This window comes from Symphalangus syndactylus, chromosome 12 (assembly GCF_028878055.3).
Source record: "Symphalangus syndactylus isolate Jambi chromosome 12, NHGRI_mSymSyn1-v2.1_pri, whole genome shotgun sequence".
Lineage (NCBI taxonomy): Eukaryota > Metazoa > Chordata > Mammalia > Primates > Hylobatidae > Symphalangus > Symphalangus syndactylus.
The window spans coordinates 92,765,962-92,784,191 of NC_072441.2; the positions used below are offsets into that span (position 1 = coordinate 92,765,962).

At 41.8% G+C, this 18,230-nt stretch overlaps 1 pseudogene; it reads right to left on the reverse strand.

Annotated features, from left to right (window-relative positions):
* Window positions 1–5,613: 5,613 nt before the first annotated feature.
* On the reverse strand, window positions 5,614–5,694 carry LOC134734996 (uncharacterized; annotated as a pseudogene).
* Window positions 5,695–18,230: the final 12,536 nt, after the last annotated feature.

Sequence of the window (18,230 nt, forward strand, 5' to 3'; positions counted from 1 at the left end):
CTAAGTGATTTTACACATAGCTGCAAGCCGGGTGAGGTGGCTCATGCCTGTAATCCCAGCACTTTGGGAAGCCAAGCTGGGCAGATCACTTGAGGCCAGGAGTTCGAGACCAGCCTGGCCAACATGGCTAAAACCCGTCTCTACTAAAAATACAAAAATTAGCCGGGCACAGTGGTACGTGCCTATAGTCCCAGGTACTTAGGAGGCTGAGGTACCGGAATCACTTGAACCTGGGAGGCAGAGATTGCAGTGAGCTGAGATCATGCCACTGCACTCTAGCCTGGGCAACAGAGAGAGACTCTGTCAACAACAACAACAGCAACAAAAAGTGATTTTACATACAGCTACACATTTCATGTGCACAATAGTTCTAGTGGCATTTTCTACTATTATCCCACTTTACAGATGAGTAAACATGCATAAAGAGGTTAAGTTATTGGCTCAAGGTAACTCAGTTTTCCCAAAGTTGCACAAATCCAGATGGAACCAGAATTTGAATCCAGGCATGCTTAGTTATGAAGCTCACATTATCAGTACACTATAAGACCTTATCTCTGCTTACCAGAGTTTGAGTTTGGAATAAATGACCTAAGATCAAACAGAGGTTTGTCTGATCAGCCTGCACTATTACTTATGTGAGGAAGAAAGTAGCAATCTTCTAGTTCTACAACTTTTGTGTTACAAGCTGGCATAAATGGATCTGCATAGCTTGTTTGATTGAATGCTATCATTCCCAGGATCGTTCCTTTCTCTTTCCCTGTGCTCCATTCTTCACCACCCTGGTGTTAGAGTCTGCTATTACAGTGGATGAAAATCAAATGCTTAGACACACAGAAAAATATGGATATGCTATCCACATGACGCTAAGATTAAACTGGCAGGAAATGGAGAAAATGATACTGCGGGCAGCCAGGAGCTCCTCTCCTGACACCTCATGGCAGTGAAAGGCAAGTGTACACAGTCCTTTGAAGCCTCTTTCTTTCCTTAGTTGAATCATTTCAGGAGTGAACTGCATACACTGTTAAAATATCCAGTGAGGGGTGGAAAGAATGGCACAGTCTTATGGGAGCTTGAAAGGTCTCTGTTCTTCTCGTGCATTTTAAAGTCAGGCTGGCTGTCTTTAGTGTAGTCTCCTTGGCAGGCCAAAATGTTTATGTGTTTTGAAGAAAATGATGCGTGTTTTTCTTTGTAGTTTTGCTAAGCATTTAAAAGCACAAAAGAGGGTCTTTTAAAAATGTAACTGCAATTGAAATGCCTGGAGAACAGAAGCAGCAGAAATGGCTAGTGTAGGCACACTCCAGAGCTTTGAGCATGATGCTCAGACTGAAGGAGGATCAGAAGAACTCACTGGAGTTAACAAAAGCATTATTTATAGAAGCAGCAAAGTGTAAGAAGCTGATAGCCACGCTGGTAGTTAGACACAATATTTGCTGACTCTTTTTCAAATACGTTTTTGATAATAGCTAATGAATCTGGCTAAGGTGGACATTACTTACGGTTCTGAGTTCATTAAAAATGCACACATCTGTGTGTATATATGCTTCATCAAACGTGCATGTGGACTAAATGCATCACAAGTCCTGCTAAATACTCTCAGAATCACATCTATAAGACAATCATTCCCACATTTTCAAGACTAAGGCTGTGGTGCTTTTCAAATAAGTTTTATTAAGAAATGCAGTAAAGAAGCAGGTTTTCTCTTCTTCTGATTTGATGACATGAACATGCAGGCCCACTCTAGAGCTTTAAGGGAAAGACCAGTGAATTTTAAGACGTAGACCTCCAGGTTACAACTATTTCTAGAATTTTACATTTTTTTCTTTTCATGTGTTTGTGGTTTCATAAGCAAAATCTTGTGCCCCTCATGTCTCATTCACCTGCTCCCAGGAAGAGATAGTGCCCTTCCTGTTCACTTTATATGTTTGTTATGAGGAAGATGGATGCAGATAGCATCACTCTCTGCTTTCCGCATTTTCTCTGTCTACCTCCCTTCTCTGCCTTGGGCTTTGTCAGTTCCTTTCTCTCTACACTGCATCTCTTTCAGTTCCAAAAATAGATCATTCAATTTAGGAAGAACAATTAACTGGAAAGAAAAAAAAAATCTCAAGTATGGGGAGGCATTTCAGCTTCTCTATCAGGCATGAAGTAATTGGCAACACCACAGCAGCATCTTTACTGGGGATCCTGTTTGATTATTAAATGTGAGCTTCAGGAAAATCAAGGACTCAGAAAAATTGGACTCACTTCTACAGGTCCCCAACACCTCCCTTGTCAGCTCCAAACACGTCCCAGAACAATGACACAAGGAAGACTTTACTGCTGGGATTTCACCAATGTTTGTACTAGATTTGCTCCGTGCAGCACTCTTGGATAGTTTGCATGATTTCTTACCCAGTAAATATTTATCTTCTGAATACATTGACCTGTCCCTTGAAATCTTATATGTCTAGAGCATTCTAATGGTGCCCAGGGATACTTCACATAACGTTGTAGTCAACTTAGGGCAATGTTTCTCTAAGTGTGATCTTTAGAAACACCTAAATTAGAATCACTAGGGTCTTTGTTAAAAAGACAGATTTCTAGCCTACTTCTCAAACAGAATATTCAGGTGATTTTAATGGATTTGAGAAAATGCTAACTTAAGGATTCTTCATAAAGCATGGCCTAGTTTAGAGAGTTAAAAACCTTTTAAAGCAGTAGTTCTCAACGGAGGGGATTTTGTCTTCTAGACCAGGGTCTATAGATATTTTTGACTGTCAAAGGCAGAAGGGGTGTGCGGGTCCTACTGGTATTTAGTGGGTAGAGTCCAGCAACAGTGCAAAATGTTTTACAATGTAAAGGAGAACTTCCCACAACAAAAAATTGTCAATGGCGCTGACTTTGAGAAACCGTGCTATGGAGGGATGGTCATTTCTGATCCCAATCTGGAATTCCCAGTCACTAGACAGATAAAAATTCTTAGAGCCACCTCTGAATTAAACTGATAATGAAGCTAAAACAAGGAGTAAGCTATTTAGGTATAAAAATAAACTCAATTGAAAAACCATAGTCTGGTTTTCCGATGACTCCCTTTGAAAACTATACTAATATTATTGGAAGGCAACTGAGAGAAAGGGATGTAAAAAATAACAGAATTGGAAAGAAGAAAATAGCAAATAAGACAAGTCAACATATTACGGAAAATGAAAAATCCTTGAATCAATGCTATCTCATCTAGGATTCAAGTTTATCTATTCTGTTGAAAGTGTTTAGTTGGTGAGGAAAATGGTCAACTCAGGCCAACAAAAGGCAAGTTGACTTTTAGTGCTGCAACCAGAAAAGGCTCAGGAGTGGGAAATGCTAGTTACTTCTGAAGGCAGGCTTGAAAGGTGAAGGAGAAGTATTGTGTAAAATTTCGTAGAAGGAGAAGTCTAGCCTGTAGACGTCTGCTATTTAATATGGTTACCACTAGCCGCATGCAGCTACTTAAATTATTAATTTAAATTAAATTAAATTTTGGCTGGGCATGGTGGCTCAAGCCTGTAAGGGCAGAAATTGGCAACAGAGTGAGACCCCAATCTCAAAAAAAAAAAAGAAAAATTACAAAAAACAGATACAGACTTCAAGAATTCCAGAGATTAGAATTATCAGAACCAAAATATTATATACACACACACACAAGTGCACACACACTTGAAGATATATATGTATATTTACACACACACACACACACACATATATATATATGCACCCACATACCACATAGTGACGTTTTGGTCAACAAAAACAGGTCGTATAAGCCAGGCGGAGTGACCCACACCTATAATCCCAGCACTTTGGGAGGCTGAGGCGGGTTGATGGCTTGAGCCCAGGAGTTCGAGACCAGCCTGGCCAATGTGGTGAAACCCCGTTTCTACTAAAAACACAAAAATTAGCTGGGCGTGGTGGTGAGTACCTATAATCTCAGCTACTCGGGAGACTGAGGCAGGAGAATCACTTGAACCTGGGAGGCAGAGGTCATGGTGAGCTGAGATCATGCCACTGCCCTCCAGCCTGGGCGACAGAGTGAGACTCCATCTCAAAAAAAAAAATAAAAAACAAAAACAGATCACATGCATGATGGTAGTCCCATAAGATTATAATGGAGCTGAAAAATATCTGTAGCCTAGTGACATCATAGCCATCATAACATAGCAGCACAATGCAGAACTCATGTCTTTGTGGTGATGGCGTAAACAAACCTGCTGCCAGTCCTATAGAAATATAGCACATACAATTACATACAGTTCATAATACTCGACAATGATAATAAACAACTATGCTAATAGTTTATGTATTTACTATACTATACTTTTTAATCATTATTTTAGAGTATACTCCTGCTAATTATTTTTTTAAAAATTAACTGTTAAGGCTAGGTGCAGTGACTCACACCTGTAATCCCAGCACTTTGGGAGGCCGAGGCAGCAGATCACGAGGTCAGGAGTTCGAGACCAGCCTGGCCAACATAGTGAAGCACCCGTCTCTACTAAAAATGCAAAAAATTAGCGGCACATGGTGGTGTGCGCCTGTAATCCCAGCTACTCAGGAGGCTGACGCAGGAGAATCGCTTGAACCCAGAAGGCGGAGGTTGCAGTGAGCCAAGATCGGGCAAGACTCCACCTCCAAAAAGAAAAAAATTAACTGTTAAACAGCTTCTAGCAAGTCTTTCAGGAAGTATTCCAGAAGAAAGCATTGCTATGGTAGGAGATGATAGCTCCATGTGTATTATTGCCCCTGAAGACCTTTCAGTGGGACAAGACATGGAGGTAGAACCAGTGATTCTGACCCTGTGTAGGCCCAGGGTAATGTGTGTGTTCGTGTCTTAGTTCTTAACAAAAAGTTTAAAAAGTAAAAAAATTAAAAATAGAAAAAAATGTATAGAATAAGGATATATAGGAAGAAAATATTTTTGTACAACTGCACAATGTGTGTTTAAGCTAAGTGTTATTACAAAAAAGTCAAAAAGCTAAAGAAAATGTAAAAGTGTATAAAGTTGAAAGTTATCGTAAGCTATGGTTAATTTATTATTGAATAAAGAGAATTTTGTTTGTTTGTTTGTTTGTTTGAGACAGAGTCCAACTCTGTCACCCAGGCTGGAGTGCAGTGGTGTGATATTGGCTCAGTGCAGCTTCTGCCTCCTGGGTTCAAGTGATTCTCCTGCCTCAGCCTCCCAAATAGCTGGGACTACAGACACATGCAACCACACCCGACTAATTTTTATATTTTTGGTAGAGACAGGGTTTCACTATGTTGGCCAGGCTGGTCTTGAACTCCTGAGCTCAAGCGATCTGCCTGCCTCGGCCTCCCAAAGTGCTGGGATTACAGACACGAGCCATCATGTCCAGCCTTTTTTAAACATTTCTTTTTAATAGGGACAGGGTCTCACTATGTTTGTTGCCCAGGCTGGTCTCAAACTCCTGGGCTCAAGCTATCCTCCTGCCTCAGGCTCCCAAAGTGCTGGGGTTATAGGCATCAGTCACCATGCAAGGCAATTTATTTTATTATGCTCCATAATTTATATTTATAACACAACAGTATTTTAAATGTACTAAATACTACAAAATAATTTATTTTTATTTTCTTTTATTTTTTAGGGGCTTTCCAGCAAAAAAAAAAAAAAAAGAAAAAAACCTGAAGTCCTGATAGACAAATTCTAAAAGAGCTGTAACACTATAAAATAATTTTTAAGACAGTAAATTATTTCCAGTCTAGAATTCTATACTCAACCAAACTGTCAATCAAGTATGAGGGTAATAATGGAGAATAAATATATAGATATATAAGATAGCCAAAAATTTCCTTCCCAGGTACTCTATTAATACTAGGGACTAAGCTAAGAAACAGGAAAATTTGGGATCCCGGAAACTGGGGATCCTATCCAAGGGAGGCAAAGATAGTGTCCAGGATATGGTAGGGAGGAGTTTTAGGATGTCAGCTTGAAGCCACAGTACAGATTGGAGCAGAAGTATGGAGAGTTCAAAGAAAGATATTTTCAATAAGCAATTAGAACTAACGGATTACATGATGCATTTGATCCTGTGGAACGGCACTGAGAGTTCTGTAAGGTTCAGAAACATTAGTGATAGGTACAAAGAAAACAAAATTTTTAAAGGACAACTACTAATTGCAGACTTTTTTTTAAGTACAGAGAAACGAAAACATACTATTAGATCACGAGACTTAGCTGTAAGAAATATTTACATAGTAAGGCCAGGCACAGTGGCTCACTCCTGTAATCCCAGCAGTTTGGGAGGCTGAGGCGGGAGGATCGCCTGAGCTCAGGAGTTTGAGGACAGCCTGGGCAAAATGGCAAAACCCCAGCTCTACAAAAAATACAAAAATTAGCTGGGTGTGTTGGCACACACCTGTAGTCCCAGCTACTCGGGAGACAGAGTGGGACGATTATTAAGCCCAGGAGGTAGAGGTTGCACTGAGCCGAGATTGCATCACTGCACTCCAGCCTGGGCAACAGTTGAGACCCTGTCTCAAAAAAAAAAAAGAAAGAAAAAAGAAAACAAAAGAGAAAAGAAAAGAAAGGAAAGCTGGGGGGAGGGGAGAGGAGGTGAGAGGAGAGAGGAGAAGAGAAGAGAAGAGAAATAAGGACTATGTACTGATTAAAACAGAAAATATGATAGAGCTGTATTGGAAGGTTGGGGAGGATGATCTGTAAGAATAGGGGTAGTGTAAGACAGCTAACTCTTAAACTTCTATGGTAGGAAATTAATACAATGTTTTAACTGAAAAAGAAATAGCAATTTAAGTGTAAGTGTGCTATTTAGAAATAGCCCATTTTTAAAAATACCGTAAAAGTAGCTAGCATTGCAGGTTATTGTTGCCTCTGAGAAGTGGGATTCCAGTGAAAGGGACAAAGGAAGGACTAATGCTCTTGGTTAAATGCATTAAAGTAGAATTAGACGTCTTAAATTATATAAATGTTACTTTGGTTTGAAAAATAAAATAGTCGGGTGCCGTGGCTCACGCCTGTAATCCCAGCACTTTGGGAGGCCGAGGCAGGCGGATCATGAGGTCAGCAGATCGAGACCATCCTGGCGAACATGGTGAAACCCCGTCACTACTGAAAACAAAAAAATTAGCCGGGCGTGGTGGCGGGCGCCTGAAGTCCCAGCTACTTGGGATGCTGAGGCAGGAAAATGGCGTGAATCCGGGAGGTGGAGCTTGCAGTGAGCCGAGATCGCGCCACTGCACTGCAGCCTAGGCAACAGAGCAAGACTCCGTCTCAAAAAATAAAATAAAATAAAATAAAAATAAAAATTAGGCCGGGCTCTGTGGCTCATGCCTGTAATCCCAGCACTTTGGGAAGCCAAGGCCAGTGGATTGCTTGAGTCCGGGAGATGGAGACCAGCCTGGGCCACAAGGCAAAACCTCATCTCTACCAAAAATACAAAAAAATTAGCCTGGCGGCATGGTGGCTCACACCTGTACTCCCTGCTATTTGAGGGGCTATGGCGGGAGAATCACTTAAGCCCAGAGAGGTGGAGGCTGCAGTGAGCCGCGATCGAGACACAGCACTCCAGCCTGGGTGACAGAGTGAGACCCTGTCTCAGAAATAAATAAATAAATAAACGTAAAAAATGCAACCAATTGGCCGGGCACAGTGGCTCACGCCTATAATCCCAGCACTTTGGGAGGCCGAGGCAGACAGATGATCTGAGGTCAAGAGTTCGAGACCAGCCTGGCTAGCATGGTAAAACCCCATTTCTACTAAAAATAGAAAAAATAAGCCAAGCATGGTGGCGTGCACCTGTAATCCCAACTACTTGGGAGGCTGAGGCAGGAGAATCGCTTGAACCTGGGAGGTGGAGGTTGCAGTGAGCCGAGATCGTGCTATTGCACTCCAGCTTGAGCAACAAGAGCGAAACTCCATCTCAAAACAAAACAAAACAAAGCAGCAACCAATTTAAGACATAATGCACCAATAGCAAGGAGTCTTTCCATAAATTTGTTATAATTCCAAATATATGCTTTAGTTTCAAGGCAATAATTACTTTGCCAATCTTTGGGTGGCAATCAGACTTTTCAGCAGTATATATTTCAATGAACTCTAGAAATATACTAATCTTAATAACCTTTAATAAGTCATATTGAGGTAGGCATGGGACTTAACTCCAGAGGCAGGCCTAGGACATCCCACCAAATTGACAACTTGGGAAAACAGGGATGAGGCAGAAGCAGCTTTCCATAAGACACATGCACCAGTGCACCACCTCAGTTTACCATTGCCATGGCAACGCCTGGAAGTTACCGCCCCTTTCCATGGCAACGACCTGATAACCCAGAAGTTACCATCCTTTTCTAGAAATTTCTATATAAATCACTTCTTAATTTGCATGTAATTACAAACAGGTATAAATATGAGTGCAGCACTGCCTCTGAGCTGCTCCTCTGGGCACACTGCCTATGGGGTAGCCCTGCTCCACAAGGAGCAGTGCCTCTGCTGCTGCTGTGCACTGCAGTAGTGTCTATTTGGCCCTCATATTTTCTTATTCATTTGATATTAGACTGAATATTATAGTTTCTTTGAAAAAAATGGAGTTTTTCATTGACAGAATCTTATTCATACGTATAGTTAGCAGAAACTTTCACTTTCAATCACCCAACCACCCTACCCCTTCCTGAGTCTATCAATATGTATTTATGTGTCTTTTTTGTTTGTTTGTTTTTTAAAGAGACAGGGTCTCTGTCTTGACCCAGGCTAGGGTACAGTGGCACACCATAGCTCACTGTAACCTTGAACTCCTAAGCTCAAGCAGTTCTCCCACCTCAGCTTCTGGAGTAGCTAGGACTACAAGCTTGTGTCACCATTCCTAATTGCTTTCATTTTTGTAGCTAAGAGGTCTCGCTATGTTGCCTAGGTTGGTTTCAAATTCCTGGCCTCAAACAACCCTCGCACCTCAGCCTCCCAATCTTTTCCTTAGTACTTACTTTTTAAATCCTGCCTTGATAATGTATTACCCATTTATTCTGGGTCCTAGGCATTACTTGATTATTGATCATAACTCTTTAAGGTTGGTATTATATTTATTTAGGTTTTTTTTTTTTTTTTTTTGAGACAGAGTCTCGCTCTGTCGCCCAGGCTGGAGTGCAGTAGCATGATCTCAGCTCACTGCAACCTCCGCCTCCCGGGTTCAAGCGATTCTCCTGCCTCAGCCTCCCAAGTAGCTGGGATTACAGGTGCCCACCACCATGCTAATTTTTGTATTTTTAGTGGAGATGGGGTTTCACCACATTGGTCAGGCTGGTCTCGAACTCCTGACCTCAAGTGATCTGCTCGCCTTGGCTTCCCAAAGTGCTGGAATCACAGGCATAAGCCACTGCGCCCAGCCTGTATTAATTTTATAGAAGAGGCCGGGCGCGGTGGCTCACGCTTGTAATCCCAGCACTTTGGGAGGCCGAGGCAGGCGGATCACGAGGTCAGGAGATCGAGACCACGGTGAAACCCCGTCTCTACTAAAAATACAAAAAAAAATTAGCCGGGCGTGGTGGCGGGCGCCTGTAGTCCCAGCTACTCGGAGAGGCTGAGGCAGGAGAATGGCGTGAACCCGGGAGGCGGAGCTTGCAGTGAGCCGAGATCGCGCCACTGCACTCCAGCCTGGGTGACAGAGCGAGACTCCGTCTCAAAAAAAAAAAAAAAAAAAAAAAAAAAAAAAAAAAAAATTTTATGGAAGAGAAAATGGAGGCTCTGGAGTTTAGTACATTGAATTGTGTCCCCAAAAAGATATGCTGTAGTCCTTACCTTCAGTACCTGTGAATGTTTTTTAACTATAAACATGCTAAAACGCAGTCATACTGGATTAGGGTGGGCCCTAACTTCAATGACTAATGTCCTAAATCCAGTGACTGGAGAGGGAGATTTGGAGACACAGAGATCCAGAGTAAAGATACCTGTGTGAAAATGAAAGCAGAAATTGGAATGACACACCTATTACCAAGGCGTGCCAAGGATTGCCAACAGCTTCCAGAAGCTGTGGAGAGTAAAAGAAAGTTTGATCCCTTTCATCAGCTTTGAAAGTTCTTCTCACGAGCTTTCAGAGGGAGCGTTCCCTTGCTGAAAACTTGAATAAATTGTTGTTTTGAGCAACTCAGTTTGTGATAATTTGTTATGGCAGCCCTTGGAAACTAATACTAGGGGTTGAATAATTATCTCTGTTATCACACAACTAAAAAGTATCAAAGCCCAGATTAAAACGTTTTCTTAGACTTAAGCATTGGGTCAGCATCAATTTTGCCCAGATTTAGTGAGTTGAACATGTAATGAAAGGTCCAACTTCTCTAGAGTCTTCAAATGTTCTACAAGTCTCCTAAGCACGGCTACAGTATGAGGATACAAAGAAGACCGTGATACAGTCTCTGCTTCCACATAAGACCACCATTGCAAAGTTATAACTGAGAATTCTTACAGTGAAAGAGATCTGACCTAACGAACTCCATCTTGCTTCTAACCTCCAAGCTGTCCTTGTTCCTCCCAGGGGGTAGGCTGAACTAACTTTGGGAGGAATTTAGTTTATAGTTTATGGTTTTAAACAAAGACAGCCCTTTCCCAAAACAAACCCCTTCCTGCCTGGGGACTAGACTGCCTTTGGAAGACTAACAAATTAGCCCATGATTAGAAATTATGATTTAGGAGTCATGTAGCTGGAGGCTGCAAGATTCTGACCCTCCTCAAATTGTTCCTGGAGATAACATCACTATTGTAAAGCCTAAGATCAGTGCTTGAGATATTTTGCAGACCCTCCACTTGATGGATCAGCTGGCATAACCCAGATGGATAAACTGGCTCATCTGATCTTGTGGCCTCCACCCAGAAAGTGATTCAGAGCAAGAGGACAGCTGTGACTTCATCTGTGATCCAACCAACCAGCACTCCTGACTCATCGGTCCCCTACCCTCCAAATTATTCTTAAAAATTCCCATCCCCCAAATTCTTCGTGAGATTGATTTGATTAATAATAAAATTCCAGGCTCCTGCAAAGCCAGCTCTGTGGGAATAACTCTTTATTGCAATTCCCCTGTCTTGATAAATCTGCTCTGTCTAGGCAGAGAGCAAGGTGAACCTGTTGGGTGGTTACACAAGGAGCTCACAATATTTTATGCTGTTCCTGAACAGCAGCACAAGGAAACATTTCCTACTCTGTCTGCCTTGATATCACCACCATGCTATTCTTCCTAGGTATAGATATCTAGTTTAGTTTCCCTTTCTTTTTCAGCAGTTTACAATAATTACTCCTGTCTTTTGGCTTAAAATGTTTCTATTAAAAAGATAGCTTTGGCCGGGCATGGTGCCTCATGCCTGTAATCCCAGCTCTTTGGGCAGCCAAAGTGGGCAGAACACCTGAGGTCAGGAGTTTGAGACCAGCCTGACCAATATAGTGAAACTGCATCTCTCCTAAAAATACAAAAATTAGCCAGATGTGTTGGCGGGCTGTAGTCTCAGCTACTCAGGAGGTTGAGGCAAGAGAATCACTTGAACCCGGGAGGCAAAAGTTGCAGTGAGCTGAGATCATGCCACTGCACTCCAGCCTGGGTGACAGAGAAAGACTTGGTCTCAAAAAATAACTAACTAAATAAATAAATAAAACAAAAAGATAGCTGTTAATCTTATTGTTGAAAGTAATGTATGTATTTCCTTTTTTTTTGAGGTTTTTTTCCATTGTTTTTCAGCAGTTATACCATCATGTACCTAGGTGTGGTTTTAATTTAATTCATCCTAACTTAAGTTCATAGATATTCTTGGATTTTTGGCTTGATCCCTTTCATCAGCTTTGGAAAATTTTCAGTCAATTTCTTTTCAGGTAACAGTTTTTCCCATAATTTCTCTCTCCTCCCCTTCAGGACTTCTATTACAAGTATAATAAACCTTGCCACCATGTTCTATTTATTTTGTAGGGTCTTTCATTTCCACCTCTTTCTCTATGCTTCAGTCTCTACTGACCTTTCTTCTGGTCTTCTGGCATACTAGTACTCCCTTCAGCTCTTTTGCTTTCCTAGTAAACCTTTTTTTCATTTATATATTTAAAAAAAAAAAAAAAAGAAGAAGAAGCAGAGTCTCACTTTGGTACCCAGGCTGGAGTTGTGCTCACTGCAATCGTGAACACCTGGGCTCAAACAATCCTCCCACCTCACCCTTCTGAGTAGCTAAGACCACAGGTGAGTGCCACCATGCTCAGCTATTTTTTTTTTTTTTTTTGGAGAGACAGAGACTATATTGCCCAGGCTGGTGTCAAACTTCTAGCCTCAAGCAATGGTCTGGCCTTTGCCTCCCAAAGCACTGGGATTATAGGCATGAGCCACCATGCCCAGCCACATTCTTTTTTTTTTTTTTTTTTTTTTGAGGCAAGGTCTCACTCTGTAACCCAGGCTATAGTGCAGTGGCACGATCATGGCTCACTGCAGCCTCAACTTCCTGGGATCCAGTGATCTTTTCACCTCAGCCTCTGGAGTAGCTGGGATCACAGGTGCCTACCACCACACCCAGCTTATTTTGGGTAGAGATGGGGTTTCACCATGTTGCCCAAGTTGATCTTGAACTCCTGGGCTCAAGCAATCTACCCACCTCAGCCTCACAAAGTGTTGGGATAACAGGCGTGAGCCACCATGCCTAGCCCACGTTTTTTTTTTTTTTAATTAACCCCATATACACTTTTATTTTTCTCCATATAGCTTTTTCTCCAGAGTACTTTTTACAATCTAAATGTCATTTACGAATTTGTTTGTGTTTGTTTATTGTTACTAGAATGTGTGCTCCACAATGGTGAATGTTGTCTGTTTTGTTTAAAGCTGTATCCCTAATGCCTATTATAGCCTATTTGTACATAATATGCAAATAAATGTTTGTTGAATGAATGAATTTTTTGGGGTTTTTTGTTGTTGTTTTTTTTTGGTTTTTTTGGAGACAGAGTCTTGCTCTGTCATTCGGGCCGAAGTTCAGTGGCATGATCTCAGCTCACTGCAACCTCTGCATACTGGGCTCAAGTGATTCTCCTGCCTCAGCCTCCCGAGTAGCTAGGACTACAGGCACCTGCCACCACGCCCAGCTAATTTTTTGCATTTTTAGTAGAGATGGGGTTTTACCATCTTGGCCAGGCTAGCCTCGAACCCCTGACCTCAAGTGATCCACCCACCTTGGCCTCCCAAAGTGCTGGGATTACAGGCATGAGCCACCACACACAGCCATGAATATTGTTAATTAAAGAAATGCAAATTAAAGTAATATATTTTTGGTGGGAATGCAAAATGATACTGACACGAATGGGGAACAGCAGCTAGGGCTTCTCCTGGGGTCAATCTAAGGGTCCTCAGAAGAACGGCATGTTCATGCATGGTTCAGTTTGCAGCACCATTTGGAATTTGATTGCTTTCCATTACTTACCTTTTGTGATTTTCAGCTTAAGGTCTCCTATTTCTTCACGTTGATATTCAAGTCATTCCTCTGGCTGTCAGGGGTTGCTCCCTCAGCTTTCCAGGCTTTGACTCGAGTGTGATGTATCCAAGAGCCTACTCCTGTAACACTTTGACGAAGGCTGTACCTCGGATTCCCGGCCAACGCACCAAAATGATATAGCTCTGATGAGTGGAGGAACACCTGGTTCTTCCGCTAGAGTCAAATTAGAAAAAATGACACAAACACACGTGGAGTAGTTTTCAGGAGCAGGGAGTTTAATAGGCAAGAAAGAAGGGGGAAGAAAGAAAGAAGGGGGAAGAAAGAAAGAAGTTCCCCATAGAAGCTCCCCTGTACAGAGACAGAGGGAGGGAGGTTCCAAAGCTGAGAAACAGAACCTCTCACTTTCTTTTGTTTTTGTTTTGTTGTTTTTTTTTTTTTTTTTTTTTTTTTGAGAAGGAGTCTCGCTCTTTCACCCAGGCTGGAGTGCAGTGGCGTGATCTCGGCTCACTGCAGGCTCCGTCCCCCGGGATTCATGCCATTCTCCTGCCTCAGCCTCCCGCGTAGCTGGGACTACAGGCGCCCACCACCTCGCCCGGCTAATTTTTTTGTATTTTTAGTAGAGACGGGGTTTCACCGTGTTAGCCAGGATGGTCTCGATCTCCTGACCTCGTGATCCGCCCGCCTCGGCCTCCCAAAGTGCTGAGATTACAGGCGTGAGCCACCGCGCCCAGCCTAACCTCTCACTTTCTTAATTTTAGTTATTAGATTGTTCAATTCCGGAATATCTTTTTGTTTATTGTATTTATAGATTACAATTTTCTGCTGAAATTCTCCATATTTTTTCTATTTTTCTGGAACCTAAAAATCACAGTTGAAGTCCACATGTAATAATTCCAATATCTGGGCCTTCTCCATGTGGGTCTGACACTACTATTTTTTCTCTTTTTTTTTTTTATTTCACTTGTTTACTCATATGTGTACTAATTTTTTGATAATAATGAATATTGAACGTGGAAAATTCTGGAGATAATGTAACATCCAGGTTGATGTTATCTCCTTCTAGATATCACCACCAGTGTTTATTATCAGTGTTATCACTTCTGAGAGGCAGATAAGCAGAATCAGTAATTTTTTTTTTTTTTTTTTGAGACGGAGTCTCACTCTGTCACCTGCTGGAGTGCAGTGGCACAATCTCGGCTCACTGCAACCTCCGCCCCCCCGGGTTCAAGTGATTCTCCTGCCTCAGCCTCCCTAGTAGCTGGGATTACAGGCATCTGCCACCACGCCTGGCTAATTTTTGTATTTTTAGTAGAGACGGGGTTTCACCACCTTGGCCAGGCTGGTCTTGAATTCCTGACCTCATGATCCACCTGCCTTCGCCTCCCATAGTGCTGGGATTACAAGTGTGAGCCACTGCACCCGGCCTGATGGGTCTCGTTTAATAGTAAAAAGGACAAACAAATTTCAGTTCTTCTGTTCATGAAAAGGCCTCCATTATAGAGCGTTAGCTTCCATGTATTGGCACAGGATAAAGAAAGATAACTTTTGTATGGGAGGCAGTAAGGTGTTGTATGTTTATGTGTTGCAGCTCTCATCTATATTTCACTCCCAGTTTGTCCAGACAAGAAGAACTAAATCTAGGAAAAATCATGAAGTTGTATTCTCTCATTATTTTTTGTTCTATTTGATAAGCACTGTCTTGCTGTCAGCTACATCATAATTTGGGGAAGTGTCAGATAAAATAATCCTTTAATTCCAACTAATGTAAGTACTTAATATTGATTTACAAAAGATAGTTGCTATGAACTTATATATTTGATATTGACTTTACAAAACGTGATGTAATGAGAAACATAAAACTTTCCATCATTTTATCATCATTACTTAGTCTATTAAACTATTTTATGCTGCCTTGAAATTTGTTGAAATCCAAAGTGCTAATCTGAGAATGTAAAATTCATTGACTATTCTTGTTTTTTTCATTTGTTTGTTTGTTTGTTTGTTTTGAGACAGAGTCTTGCTCTGTCACCTAGGTTGGAGTGCAGTGGCTTGATCTTGACTCACTGCAATCTCTGTCTCTCGGGTTCAAGTGATTCTCCTGCCTCAGCCTCCTGAGTAGCAGAGATTACAGGCGTTCACCACCCTGCCTGGCTAATGTTTGTATTTTTAATAGAGACGGGGTTTCACCATGTTGGCCAGGCTGGTCTTCAGCTCTTGGCCTCAGGCAATCCACCGGCCTCGGCCTCCCAAAGTGCTGGGATTATAGGCGTGAGCCACCGCACCTGGCGATTATTCTTTACTTTTATTTACATATAAATTCAAAGTAAGGAAAAGATTTCAGTCAATTGGTTCTATAATTGAGCTCTACTAATTTTTTATTTTAAAATATTTTGATACAGCAATTTACAAAAGATGCATAGAATATTGGAGCTAGAAAGGATCTTAGATGTCTCTGTAGCCTTGCCCTTTTCTGAAGCACGAACTCCTTCCACCAAAAATATTCTGAAAGTACTTCACTTTGTATGTGAAGATACAGACTCGACTTAGTGTTAATTACAAGCAATAAGTTTTTTTTAAAAAAAGAAAGAAAAATGGCCAGATGTGGTGGCTCACGCCTGTAATCCCAGCACTTTGGGAGGCTGAGGCAGGAGGATTACGAGGTCAGGAGTTCAAGACCAGCCTGACCAACATGGTGAAACTCCATCTCTACTAAAAATACAAAAATTAGCTGGGCATGGTGGCGCGCACCTCTAGTCCCAGCTACTTGGGAGGCTGAGGCAGGAGAATCGCTTGAACCCAGGAGGCAGAGATTGCAGTGAGCCGAGATCATGCCACTGCACTCCAGCCTGGCAACAGAGCAAGACTCTGTCTCAAAAAAATTTTTTTAAAAAATAAATAAGGCCGGGCACGGTGGCTTAGCGAGACTCTGTCTCAAAAAAAAATAAATAAAATAAATAAATAAATAAATAAATAAATAGGCGGGGCACAGTGGCTCATGCCTATAATTCCAGCACTTTGGGAGGCCAAGGCAGGCAGATCACAAGGTCAGGAGATTGAGACCATCCTGGCTAACACGGTGAAACCCCGTCTCTACTAAAAAATACAGGTGCCTGTAGTCCCAGCTACTTGGGAGGCTGAGGCAGGAGAATGTCGTAAACCCTGGAGGCGGAGCTTGCAGTAAGCCAAGATGGCGCCACTGCACTCCAGCCCGGGCAACAGAGTGAGACTCCGTCTCAAAAAAATAATAATAAAAAAAACAAATAAATAATAAAAAGAAAAAAGTCTATAGTATGAATTCTCTCCTCTTCTTTCCTCTTTCTTCTATATACTCAGATGTTTCCATGTGCCAGCCAACCAGGCCCTGAAGCTCCTCTCAAGGCATTCACTGTCCAACGGTCTGCAGAGGGACCAAAATAATTAGTAATTCATTTGCCTGGAAAAGTCAGAAAGGAATTTGAGCCGGATTTAGCCAAAGAGGGGAGACAGAAAAATATTTGGGCCTCCTGTGTGTGGGTCTGATACTACTGACTGTATTTCTGGTATAGCACATACAAATTCATAGACTTATGCAAGTACATGGCACACATGGGAAGCAGAAGTTCATGTAGAGGTAGTAATAAGAAATAAGGCTGGAGACCAGCCTGAGGATAGATTTTGGTTAAGTCCTACAATGGCATGCAAACAAACACAAAGCTTCTAGGTATCCTAGAGCAAGAGAGCGACAAGAAACGTTCTGAGTTTCAGAAATACAATTTTGTCAGTATTTTAGATTGAAGTTGAGGATGTGGGCATACTGGGGACTGGGAAATTGATATGGTTGTCCAGATGAGAGACGATGAGACACGAAGATTTCTTGAGCAGTGATGTATAATTATCTTTATACGTCTGTCTTCCTCATCCACATATGCCTCTGAGTTAAAGAGGTACTCCCCACAGGATTTGGTGGTCAAGTGGCTGTGGGGTTGAAGGAGAAGAAAACATTTTTTGACTAAGCTGAATGGTTAGGTAGTGATGACCTTAATTTAGATAATAGATAAGGAAGTTTGCAGGCTTGTTGATACATAATATTTAAAACCAAACAAAACAAAAGAGTTAAGGAAGAAGTACAAGAGAAGAATGATGAATTTAGTCAGTTTCCAGCTGACTTTTCAGTGTGGTATTCAGAGAAAAGTTTTGATAAGGTAGACATCTAACTAATGGCTTACTAATCCTTCTTTTCTCTTGACATCTCTTTACCCCATCCACATAGCTACTGCAAGACTTTCCTTCCTTTTACGTGATTCTCATCCCCTGCCCAGAGATGATGAACCAGGGAGAAGCAACATACTCTCTTTTTTTTTAAACAGGATCTTGCTTTTTTTTTTTTTTCTAAACAGGGTGGTGTGCCATGATACAATCATGACTCACTGCAGCCTCAACCTCCCAGGCTCAAATGATCGTCCCACCTCAGCCTCCTGAGTAGCTGGAACCACAGGCATGTGCCACCATGCCCAGCTAATTTTTGTGTTGCTTGTAGAGATTGGTGTCTTGCTATGTTGCCCAGGCTGGTCCTGAACTCCTGTGCCCAAACAATCATCTTGCCCAGCTTCCCAAAGTGGGATTACGGGTGTGAGCCACCATGCCCGGCAGCAACATACTCTTAATGATAGCGTGTTTTGGGGAGGAAAATGAACTCTTTATTTTTTCTCTGAGCCACTTGTATTGCTAATATCAGTTTGTACTCTTGTGATCAACTTCAGTTGCCGTGTTGGTTAAAATCGTGTTTGGCTACATGTATTCGTAGAACAATCACAGTTTTTTCAGAAAATAC